Genomic DNA, 11,717 nt, shown 5'->3' on the forward strand with positions numbered 1-11,717 from the left:
TGGCGGAACTGAGCTTCCCCCGGTCACCCAGCGCTGTTTTGCCTAATTACCGCTTGCTAAATAAAATCCATTGATTGGCTCAAAATCGATTTATTGGCTCTTATTTATACAAAATTTTGGTGCCGTGACTCGGATTAAGGATCTCTGGGAGGGACTCCTAAACTTCCGGGAGGCGCCCCGTCCCGTTTTCAGACGGCCCTGGAGTGGACGGAGGATCGCCCTGAAACCTTAACCTCCGAACCCTAAATTTAGGTAATTAGGCAAAAGAATTGAACCCCGTAAACCTTTGTGCACGAAGAACCGGACGAAGACCCCGGGGAGGGTAAGTATAGAAAGCAATTCCGTTCGGTTGGGGTGGGTATCCTGGAGTGTGCATGAACGAGACGCCCCCCCGCTTGGGGAGGAAGCGAAGTGAGTGTGGACCCTGCCGTAAGGCAGGGCGGGACTCTCTAGTAGTGCGGTTCTCATAGCCCGCGAGGGCGTGAGCCACGAACGAGGGGTGCGTGTGTGTGTGTGAAAGAAGACACTCCGGAAGATGGGACAGAGGAAGAGCAAGCCTTCTGATCCCATGGGGAAGGGACCCAAGGAGAGGTTACCGGATATTCCCCGAGATTCCCCATTGGGCCTTATGCTCAAGAATTGGGAAGGTGCGTCTTGCACGCGAAACAAAGGTAGGGAAAAAATGGTTTACTATTGCATGCATGTCTGGGGAAACCAGCAGATTAGACCAGATCGTTTATTTTGGCCAATTTTTGGGTCATATGAGAGTTGGATTGTCAAGCCCTAAATCTTTACCAATGGCACCAACAAGGGCCGGGCGCTGACATTAAGTGGCCCCAGCAGCGTCCTAACTGGGATAATCAAAACCCAGAACACAGGGGCCATATGGGAGATCTCCGCACTATAATCATCCAAGGGATTAAGGAATCTGTCCCTCGAGGGCAGAACATAAATAAAGCCTTTAATGAACAACAAAAGATGAGACTCCCACAGAATGGTTAGAAAGACTAAGAAAGAGCTTGCAGCTTTATTCTGGGATAGACCCTATGACACCGGTCGGGCAAGCCCTTTTAAAAACACAGTTTGTGGCGAAGTCATGGCCGGATATTAGAAAGAAGTTAGAGAAGTTGGAAGATTGGCAAGAGAAAGGGTTGGACGAGTTGCTAAGGGAGCACAGAAGGTTTATGTGAGAAGGGAGGAAGAGACTCAGAAGAGGCAAGCTAAAATGTTAGTAGCGGCAGTTGGAGAGGGACAGAGGACGGCTCCACAGAAGGGAGGGCCACCACGCATAGGTGGGAACGGGCCACCTCAGGGAAGTCAAGTCGGACCGAAGGATTTGAAGGAAATCGAATGTTTTTACCGTCAGAGGAAGGGACATATGCGAAGGAGCTGTAGGAAACGTATACAGGATGAGAAAATGTATTTTGCTGAGTAGGGGTGTCAGGGGCTCTATCTGCTGGGGACTCCTAAAACAACAGAGCCCTTGATAAAATTGAAATCAGGTCCCCAGTGCCAGGAAATGGAATTCCTGGTAGATTCGGGGGCAGAAAGATCTATTGTCCAAACTGTGCCCCGGGGATGTGCCCCATCTTCGGAGAAAATAGAAGTACTAGGAGCAAAAGGAGACCCCTTTTCTGTACTAGTAATTAAAGGGATAGAAATAGAATCCCCATCCCGAATAGGGATAGGGTCCCTTTTATTAGTGCCTGAAGCTGAATATAACCTATTAGGAAGGGATTTAATGGTCGAATTGGGAATTAGTTTAGAAATAAAAGATCGGGAATTGAAAGTAAAACTATACTAAGGTAAGAGAGGATTTAGAAGAAGAGGAGTTTTTATGTGGATCATCACGGGTAGTGGACGGGAAAAGGAAGTCAGGATACGCTATAACAGATGGAAATAGCTGGACAACTAAGGAGTCGGGTCCCCTTAACTCAGGATGGTCAGCGCAGGCTTGTGAGCTGTTTGCAGTATTGAGGGTGTTACAGTTGTTAAAAGATAAGAGAGGGGACTGATGAATTCTCAGGGTAAAGGATTAATACATGAGACCTTAATAAAGCAAACTTTGGAGGCATTAAGAGGGCCCAAACAAATTGCGGTAGTTTATGTAAAGGGCCATCGGAAGGGAACCTCCACGCGAATAAGAGGGAATAATTTAGCAGATGAGGAAGCTAAGAAAGCTGCGTTGCTGGTAATAAAAGAAATGGGAAGCTGGAATCAGCAGTTTCCAAAAAGTGTTAGAATGGAAGAATCCTTTTTGCACTCTTTTCTTAATATTAAGGACATTCTTAAAACTAGTTAACACGTCAGTATATTAGTTTTTAAACTTCAAGGTATTTTCAGGAGCTTTTACTTAATAAGAATAAAACTTTGTTATTGTGCAATATTTGTTCATTAGTTTAAAAATTGTCACCTTTAAGAGTTGGTCCCATATAAATGTATCTTCTGTCAGGGAATTTTAAATTCCAGATTTCTTTTTTTTGTTACTTTGTATTTTGAAATCTGTTTTCCTATGTGCTTGTCGAACCTATCACCGTCCCTAATCGTGACTTGGAAGTTTGTCCCCTTGTCCCCTTTTATTTTACATGTGTTTTAGTGTTCAGTGTGGGGACCAACTCTCGTAGAACCCCTTTCATTGACTTTTCAGTAGCTTCCATAATCGCAATAGATTGAGGTGTGAATTCCAGACTGAATAAGATACTAAGATGTGTTTGATGCTGTGCTATGTAGAAATATTTGGGGCAAATTCTTGGGTTTTGTAGGTCTGCAAAGTGCATCTCTGGCAGCACGAACCAGACTGGCAGCTGGTTGATCAGTGAACAGTGGCACCTGTCCAAGGTCACTTTGTGGCTCCTGTGCCGTTTCTCCTGTCCAGGGGACCGAGCAGAGTTGGGGGGGGAGGTGTTGTCCCTGCCGCATATGTTCTTTGTTTTTTTTTTCCTGCGTTGTGTGGTGAAGTCCCGTGGGCCCTTTTGTGCTTGTGTGGCTTCGTAAGAACTGTTAAAGCGAGGTCTGGTGGTCTAGAAACTACCTTTAGATATAGCAATACATCGTATCAAACCAGGAAATCAAGTACTCATAAAAACATGGAGGGAATCATCGCTAACCCGTCCTGGGAGGGACCTTTCCTTGTTTTACTCACCACAGATATCACAGTCTGCACCGCGGAAAGAGGATGGACACACGCTAGTCGAGTAAAAGGTCCTATACTGCACACAGACTGGGAAGTCACTGGGAAACTGGATAAGTTGAAGCTGACCTTCAAGAGGAAACAGACACGTGACGCATAGCCCTGGATACTAGGCTTTTTATGGACAATTGTAAGGAATTACATAAGTCGCACATCGCATGTCCTGTATGTAAGCAATGCAATCCGTGGGTACGTCGCGTGTGTCACGGGTGCGGGATACAGCAGTGAAAAAAAGTTTCCTTATGTTGAACGATGGTGTAATGAGTGTTGGGAAAAAAACCTTAGACACCATCAAGATATTAATAATCACTGATAAGTCCAGACATTTGGGAAATAACCAAGAGGAAGTGTAAGAAGCGTTTTGGTAAGAAAAGATAGAGGAAGTGTTCCAAACCCTGTGAGGATTCGGGACAGTGGCCAAAACCTGGTATTTGAAAATAGCCCTATTGGGTTGAGTATTGGAAAGTGGGTTGTGACAGAACAAGGAGAGGATTCAGGAGGCAGTCCCCTGAAGACTACAACTGCTGCCGAGAAGAAAACTTACCCGGCTACTCTGAAGCAACAGAGTAGGCCCAGGGCAAGGCAGAGGGGTATCCTTGTGGGGATTGGCAAGTGCCTCCGAAAACTCCTAAAATAAAGCAGCTCCGTTAAGCAGAACAACCCTCAACAAAATGAACCTCCACTGGCTGATTTTCAGCCAAGCAGGGGCCGGGTCGCTCTCCCTAATCCTCCTTACCTTACCGGTAATAATAGCAATAAAGCAGGGGAGTTCTCACCAACCTTTTAAATGGACCCTCTATCGATGGGAGGACCAAACGATCATACAAAAACAGAGCACATCAGGGTCACCTTCTTTTACTGCAACCTTCTGCCAATTAGTTCAGATTGAGCCATGCCTTAACAAAATGGGGTTTTATATGTGCCCCAGCACAGGGCCCTCGTATTGTAATACTCCAGGACACTATTACTGCTCTTACTGGGAGTGTGAAATGATTGCCTCAAGCTGGCCAATTCCTCCGGCAAATACTGATAAGTTCTTAAAGGTTGGATGGGGACCTGTAGGATGCATTCCTCCTTCGAACCAAGGCCGCCGACTAAAACTCGGTTATCCTCGCAACCGAAACATAACAAACCTTAACATAACAAACCCTGAACATAGTGGATGGTTTGTTAGAAAAAACCTGGGGAATGCGATATTATCGACCGGGTGCTGATAGAGGAAGCATGTTTCTCATAAAGAAAGAAGAAGTTAAACCGACCCCTCTAGGTAGGGAGACAAAGACAGTAGAGAAGGAGAATATAATAGTAATAGAGGAAACTGTCACTGAAGCCTTGAAATCTCTGAATATTGAAGCCCCGGAATCTTTGAATCCTCTATGGGGAATTATTCTGGCTGCTTATCAGACTCTAAACTATACTCAACCCAACTTAACCATGGGTTGCTGGTTGTGTTATAATGTTAATCCACCCTTTTATGAAGCTATACGGGATAATCGTCGGTATACCATAAACAAGGAGTCTATGCCTATTCAATGTCCCTGGGAAAAGCAGAAAAGAGGGATAACTATGCAACATGTAACTGGAATAGGGACTTGTACAGGTAAAGTACCAAATTCCAAGAGACCACTTTGTGGGAATATCATACCAAGCCTTAATAAAACCACAGGATATATTATTCCCCTGAATAGAACAAAATGGATATGTTCCAGGACGGGACTTACTCCATGTGTGTCTTTAAAAGTGTTTAACAGTTCCTGAGAGTATTGCATGTCAGTTACTATCATTCCAAGGATATTATATCATCAAGAAGATGTGATGTATCCTAAATCGATTTATTGGACTAGTTAAAAACCGTGTAGAGCGGGTACACCTTATGCTGCTACAGAAACATGGAACTGATGAAGAAGCTGAAATGACCTTACTAGCCCGAAAAGCGGTAATTCGATTTGATCAACAAATAAATGAGTAAAAAAAAAAAAAAAGGGGGGGAATTGTAATAAGTGATGGTCAAAATTTTTAATGTTGAACAAATTGAGTAGGATTCAATTGTATTATGCATATTATTGTAAGCAGTAACTGTGCTTGTGCGAGTTTGATTATATTTTGTAGAACCTTGTAGTAGTAGTTAAAGACAATGCCATAAATAACAGGACTAGCAGGTGGTGCCATAAATAACAGGACTACCGGATGGTGTCATAGATAACAGGACTCCCGGATGGTGCCACAGATAATAGGACTCCCAGATGGTGTTACAGATAACAAAGCGCTCGGATGTTGCAACAGATAACAAAAGTTCCAGAGGCGGAAATTCCCAGCACGTAAACGAACGCATAACGTATATAAGCACATACGAAAGGTTGATTTGGTGTGCCTGTTGGTGGAACTGAGCTTCCCCCGGTCACCCAGCGCTGTTTTGCCTAATTACCGCTTGCTAAATAAAATCGATTGATTGACGCAGAATCGATTTATTGGCTCTTATTTATAACACAGAGACATTTCCTATTCAGGTTGTGCTGCGCAGGTCTTTCTGTCTTTGTTTTTCATTTCAGCAGAGTTTTATCTCCTCACCGTGATGTCGTACGACCGCTCCGTTGCCATCTGCAAACCCCTGCACTACGGGACCCTCCTGGGCAGCAGAGCTTGTGTCCGCATGGCAGCAGCTGCCTGGGCCACTGGGTTTCTCAATGCTCTGCTGCACACGGCCAATACATTTTCACTGCCCCTGTGCAAGGGCAATGCCCTGGGCCAGTTCTTCTGTGAAATCCCCCAGATCCTCAAGCTCTCCTGCTCACACTCCTACCTCACAGAACTTGGGCTTATTGTGGTTAGTGTCTGTTTAGCATTTGGGTGTTTTGTGTTCATTGTGGTGTCCTATGTGCAGATCTTCAGGGCTGTGCTGAGGATCCCCTCTGAGCAGGGTCGGCACAAAGCCTTTTCCACCTGCCTCCCTCACCTGGCCGTGGTCTCTCTGTTCCTCAGCACTGGCTTGTTTGCCTACCTGAAGCCCCCCTCCATCTCCTCCCCATCCCTGGACCTGGTGGTGTCTGTTCTGTACTCGGTGGTGCCTCCAGCAGTGAACCCCCTCATCTACAGCATGAGGAACCAGGAGCTCAAGGATGCCCTGTGCAAACTCATATCCCGCTGTTTTCTGAAGCAATAAACTGTCCATCTTCTTCTATACAGGAGTTTTAATGTAGCTAATTACAAGCCCAGCCTGTCAACTGGATTTTCTGGTGGTGGTGTTTTTTTTCTTATTGTGATAATGTTGTCAACCCCTTTCTAATTCACTGTTGGCTTTTCTTTTATAACTGTTGGTTGCTTAAAGGAGCAGCAGTGCTCTCCTTGTCTTTAAACAAAATAAAGGGCTCTTTAGTGACTTGTTTTTCACTATATCCTTCCTGCAAGGGCTTTTTGGAGCTGCAGGGACAGTTCCTGTGTGTGGGTGGAGGGGAAAACAGCTCTGGCATGACAGCCCTGCCAGGGAGCAGCAGCGCTTGTTCTTCCAGAGCTGTTCTGGTTCCACTCCCACACTCTCCTTCTCATCCCTGGTGTTGGTGCAAGGCCTGAGTGCTCTGGCAGCTTGGTCACCGTCCTGCTGTGTGTCAGTGCTGTGAGCGCAGGCAGGGACAGGCAATGGGCACTGCTGTGACAGAGCTGGCCTCAGTAACAGTACTTGCACAAGGAAAAGTGATCTTCTTTGGGCGGTGCATGATGGTTTATATCTTCTTGCAATGTTTCTCTCAAGCTTATTCCTAAAAAAGTCACCCACTTATAAAACGCCATTGTGCATCTGAGCAGTGTGTGTGTGTGTGCAGGGCTGGCACACAGCAGTGTCCTCTCACAGCCAGGCTCCTGCCAGAGACCTGCAGGACCAGCAGAGCAGGGGCTGGGCTGTGCCCGTGTTCACTGGAAACACTTCAGAATCTGCCCCAGGGCGTCATCATGGACTGGCCCCTCACAACCACCATTTCCAGCACTGGCCTCTCTCCCCAGCTCACCGAGGTTGTTCTTCCCTCCACGGAATTACAGTGAATGAGCAGGTCAGCAGTCCATGTTTGCATTGTACATATGAGATGCGAGCATGCACATCATGTGCGTGAGATGGCATGAACCTGAGTGAGCAGAAACACCATCAGCTACTCCTGGGAGTTCCATGACGGCCTGCGGGACAGACAGTGTCTCGAGGTCACTTCACATTGGGAGTAACAGCTCACGGGAAACCACCCATTGGGATCTTCTTCCTTGAACTGAGGTCCCCGTGTCCATTCCTCATGATGTGGGGCTGAGGTGCCTCCCATCCGTTTGGGGTAGCAACAGGAGGCCAGAGGTACAATGTGACTCCAGTCTCTGTGAGTAAAAGGGACAGACTCTGTCTCTGAACATCCCTGGGTGCATAAGGACTCCACGAGGCCAGCTCTGATGGAACCCTGGCATTTCTGTGTGTGACTCCAGGAACAAGCCCAGTGGCCCAGTGAGATTCATCTCAGCTGCTGGGACGGCTCATTGCAAGTGCTCCTGTCTGCTACATCACCCTTGCCCTTGATTCTGGATTGTGCTTTCAAAAGTGACAGCAGAATCAGAGAAGTTCTGAGGTCCTTGGGAAAGGAAGATGTCAAGCCCATCTTCAAGAAGGGCCTGAAGGAGGATTTGAAGAATTAAGGGCTGGTCAGCCTACCTCTGTCCCTGGGGAGGGGATAGGCAGCATCTTCCTGCACCAGTTTCCGGGAACCTGAAGGACAAGGAAGGCATTGCTGAAGCCAAATGAGTGGAAAGCCCAGTGAGTCACAAGAAATGCTCTGGACCCATTCCAGAGCTTAAGACCCCCAGGAAAGAGCTCAGTGACAGTGCAGCCCATCCAGTTGCATCTGTGTCCCTCACTGAGCAGCACAACCAGTGTGCAGTCACCCCATGGTCCTGCAGCCAACCTGCTCTGCAGCGCATCAGTGCCAGGTTGGGGCCCTGTGGGGAGCACAGGATGGGGCCAGGAGCACCAGAGCAGATCAGAGGAGGGATGGGGGAGATGAGACAGGAGCTGACCTGGGCTGGAAATTGCCTTGGGGAGAAAAATGCTGGTGTTCAGCTGCCCCAAGATAACACCCAGAGTTAACGGTGCAGGGCCAGAAGTCCTTGCTGTCCTGGTGCTTCACCAGGCCTGGGAAGTAGCTGGAGAAGGATTGGTGTCCTCCACTTGCCATCTCTTAGTGTATTTTACCTCCTAAAGGGTGTAATGGAAAGCAAGTCTGGGACCCTGTGTCCGGACCTGCACTGCAGAAAGTATTCACCCAGAAGCCACACCATTTTGCTCTGGTACTTCAGTCCTGGTGCTCATCACATGTCCTTGAGACAAACTTATGCACCCCTCTTGTCAACCTTACCCCAAAAGTCACCCCTAGACAAGGTTCCTGAGCTGGGGCTGAGCTGGAGAACTGGGGTCCAGCTGTGACCAGAGGAAGGACAAGGCCTGTCCTGGGTCCTCTAAAGGGCTGGCAGCCTCTGTGATCTCCACCAGAAAAGGCAGCGTGCAGGAAACTGTAGACGATCCCCATGCCCATTGGAGGCCCTTAGGAAGAGTTCCTCTCTCCAAATATCCAACCCAGCTTGCTGCTGCATGAACAACCAGGAGAAACTGCCCCTGGACCCTCATGCCAGACCCCATCTCCTCCACCCATACAGGCAGTGCTCTCCCCCTTGGCACTGAGGTGGTTCCAGGGGACACAAAATGGGAAGAGATGTTGGGTAGGGATATGGTGTCCTTCAGTGCTCCTCATGGTGCATCCTGCTGGGCTTTGTGCCACTGGTCACAACCCTCTGAGCCTGGATGTTCAGCCAGTTCTCAGTGGTGCTAAACAGGAACATGCCCATGAGCACATTGGGCTGCACTGGGAGGAGCGTGGCCACCCAGACAAGGGCAGTTATTGCCCATTGTGACTCAGCACGGGTGTGGTCACATCTGGAGCCGTGTGTCCCAGTGTGAGGTTCCCCATTCTGGAGGAACGGGAGGAGCTGTCGTGTGGCCAGAGAAAGTCTGGGTCATGTGTGGAGATGTTGAGAGACCCAAACTTCTTTAGCCTGGTGAAGGGGAGCCTGAGGAAACGTGCTGGTTTTAATGAAATTGAGTTAATTTTCTTCATCCATTTTGAACCTCTCTCCTTCACAGCCAGTACAGTATTTTGTTTAGATTTACTATGAGAATAATGAGATAACGCTGTTTCTTCCCTGGAATAGAGTTCATTTTGTCTTTTAGCAGCTTTACAGTGTTTGCCATTTGCTATGAAAGGAATGTCAGAACTCACTGAGATCTTGGCTGTTGTCAGGGAAACCAAGGACTCCTTTGGCCATCCAGCTGTGGATGCAGATTGGCAGGAGGGGACACAGACAGGACAGCACCTGGATTGACATGCATGCTGATCAATGAAATATTCCCTATGATTAGCGCCATGCTCAGTCTAAAGCTGGAGCCGGCTTTTAGGGTTTGTTACATGCGTTACTTTGGGTTTTCCAGCTGGTTTGGTCAGTTCCATTCAGAAGTTTCATTCTGTCAGGAGTTTGATGTCCGTTCGGCCTTTTGCCGTTCTGCCATTTTGCCGTTGGCCTTTGGGCCTTTCTGCCTGTTGCCCTTTTGCTCTCTCTTGCTGGGATGGGCTGTTCAGGACCAAGGTGCTCCCTTCTGCAGGACTGGCTGCTCCGTGTGACTGGAGTTACATGGGGCATTGCACTGAGTATATTTTCTTAATTTAATTTATCTATTGATATTTAATTAACCTGGACTATTGTCAGTGAAACCAAGGACTTCTTTGGAGTCCAGCTGCAGGATCAAATTGTCAGGAGAGGGCACAGACAGGACAGCACCTTTATTCCCTACCATTAGTGTCATGCTCAGTATAAAGCTGGAGATGCCTTTTCCAGCCAGTTAGTTTTGGTTTTCTGGCTACACTGGTTAGCTCTGTTCAGAAGTTCCATTGTATCGGGAGTTCAATGTTAGTTCAGTTTTACAATGTTTTGCTTTTTTTCAGTTGGCCTTTGGGTCTCCCTTTGGGTCTGCCTTTGGCACTTGTACTTTCTCTTGCTGGGAGCAGCTGTTCAGGACCAGGGTGATCTCTTCTTTTGGGCTGTCTGTTCAGCACAACTGGAGTTATATGTGACATTGCACTGAGTATCATATATTTTATCATATATTTGTGTATTTTAGTATAAGCATATTAGTAGTAGTAGCATATTATTTTTATTATATTTATTGTCTTATTATTTTTTCTAAAAACCCACAAGTTTCTCCCTTCCCTTTCAATTCTCTCCCTCATCGCACTTGGGGACTGGGAGCAGGATGTGAGTAAGTCTCAAGGTCTTAGTTGGTGGTTATGGTAAAACCATGACAAGAAAGAGCAGTAGTAGCTTCAGAAATCTTGAAAATCACTTTCCAAGAGCATGGCACTTTTTTTTTTTTTTTTTTTTTTGGGTAGTGGGAAACAGCATGAGAAAGGAAAACCATCAGAAACTGCAGCTCTGGAGGTCCAGAGTGGAGCTCAGGATAAAGAAATGTCATTCTGAGCGCAGTGCTGTGGTCATTCAGAGGGACTCTGGATCAGCCATGGCTTTGTGTTTCCAGGAACAGCTGGTGCGGATGGAGAGACAGCAGCACAGGTGGGGACACACTGGGCTGAGAACAAGGTGGGGAAACAATGACAGGCCTGGGACAGTGTAGGATGGACTGTGGTGGACATGACCAAGGGTGAGGCTGGATGTCCCTGAAAGAGCCAAGGTCTTTGTCCCCTTGGTTATGGCTGATGCCTCTGCCAATGAGGCCTAAGAAAAGACACAGTCGTCATGGCAATGGGGCTTCTTTGCCTCCTTGCACCCCCCCAGGGAGACAGGGAGGTATGACACCATTGTCCTTCACTTGGCATCACACTCCCCACATCCCCAGGAAGAACCTGAGCCACCTGTGAGGGACAGGATCTCCCTTCCCAGGGGCAGGGGCTCAAGGCTTGGCCATTGTCCTTCATCAGACAAACCAAGGGCTTTCTCAGCATCAGAGCTGCTGCACTTTGCCTTTGCCTGATGCAATCACTGCCTCCAATTATCTGCTCTAACGAGTCCCTGGGGAGGCTTTGTCAGTAACAGCCCTCAGTGGGGCCCATTAATGCTTCAAGGTACTTTGGAGTTTGTTCTGACTTGGACTTCTTGAGCAGATTCTTCAGTCTGTCCTTGGTATCTGAGGTTCACGGACTCAGCACCAAATACGCCACGGGACTCATTAAAACAGAGAAAGCCCTAACGAGCGATGTTTCTTTCCGTAATATTATTCAAATCTTCCAGACTTGCAGAACTAACTGGAGAGGTTTCAATGGGACACTTGCTGATGAAGGTTTCAAAGAAGATTTCATAAAGGAGGATTTTTCTTTCCAGGGTGTTTTCTATCATTTTTCAGTGTATAGAAGAAGTGACAGCAGCATTCTACACTGGACATTGATCCCAAGGGTCTACTGAAGACATCTGGACAGGCAGGAGAACAGTCCTTGAGGCTGGACAC

Source organism: Columba livia, unplaced genomic scaffold (assembly GCF_036013475.1).
Source record: "Columba livia isolate bColLiv1 breed racing homer unplaced genomic scaffold, bColLiv1.pat.W.v2 Scaffold_166, whole genome shotgun sequence".
NCBI lineage: Eukaryota > Metazoa > Chordata > Aves > Columbiformes > Columbidae > Columba > Columba livia.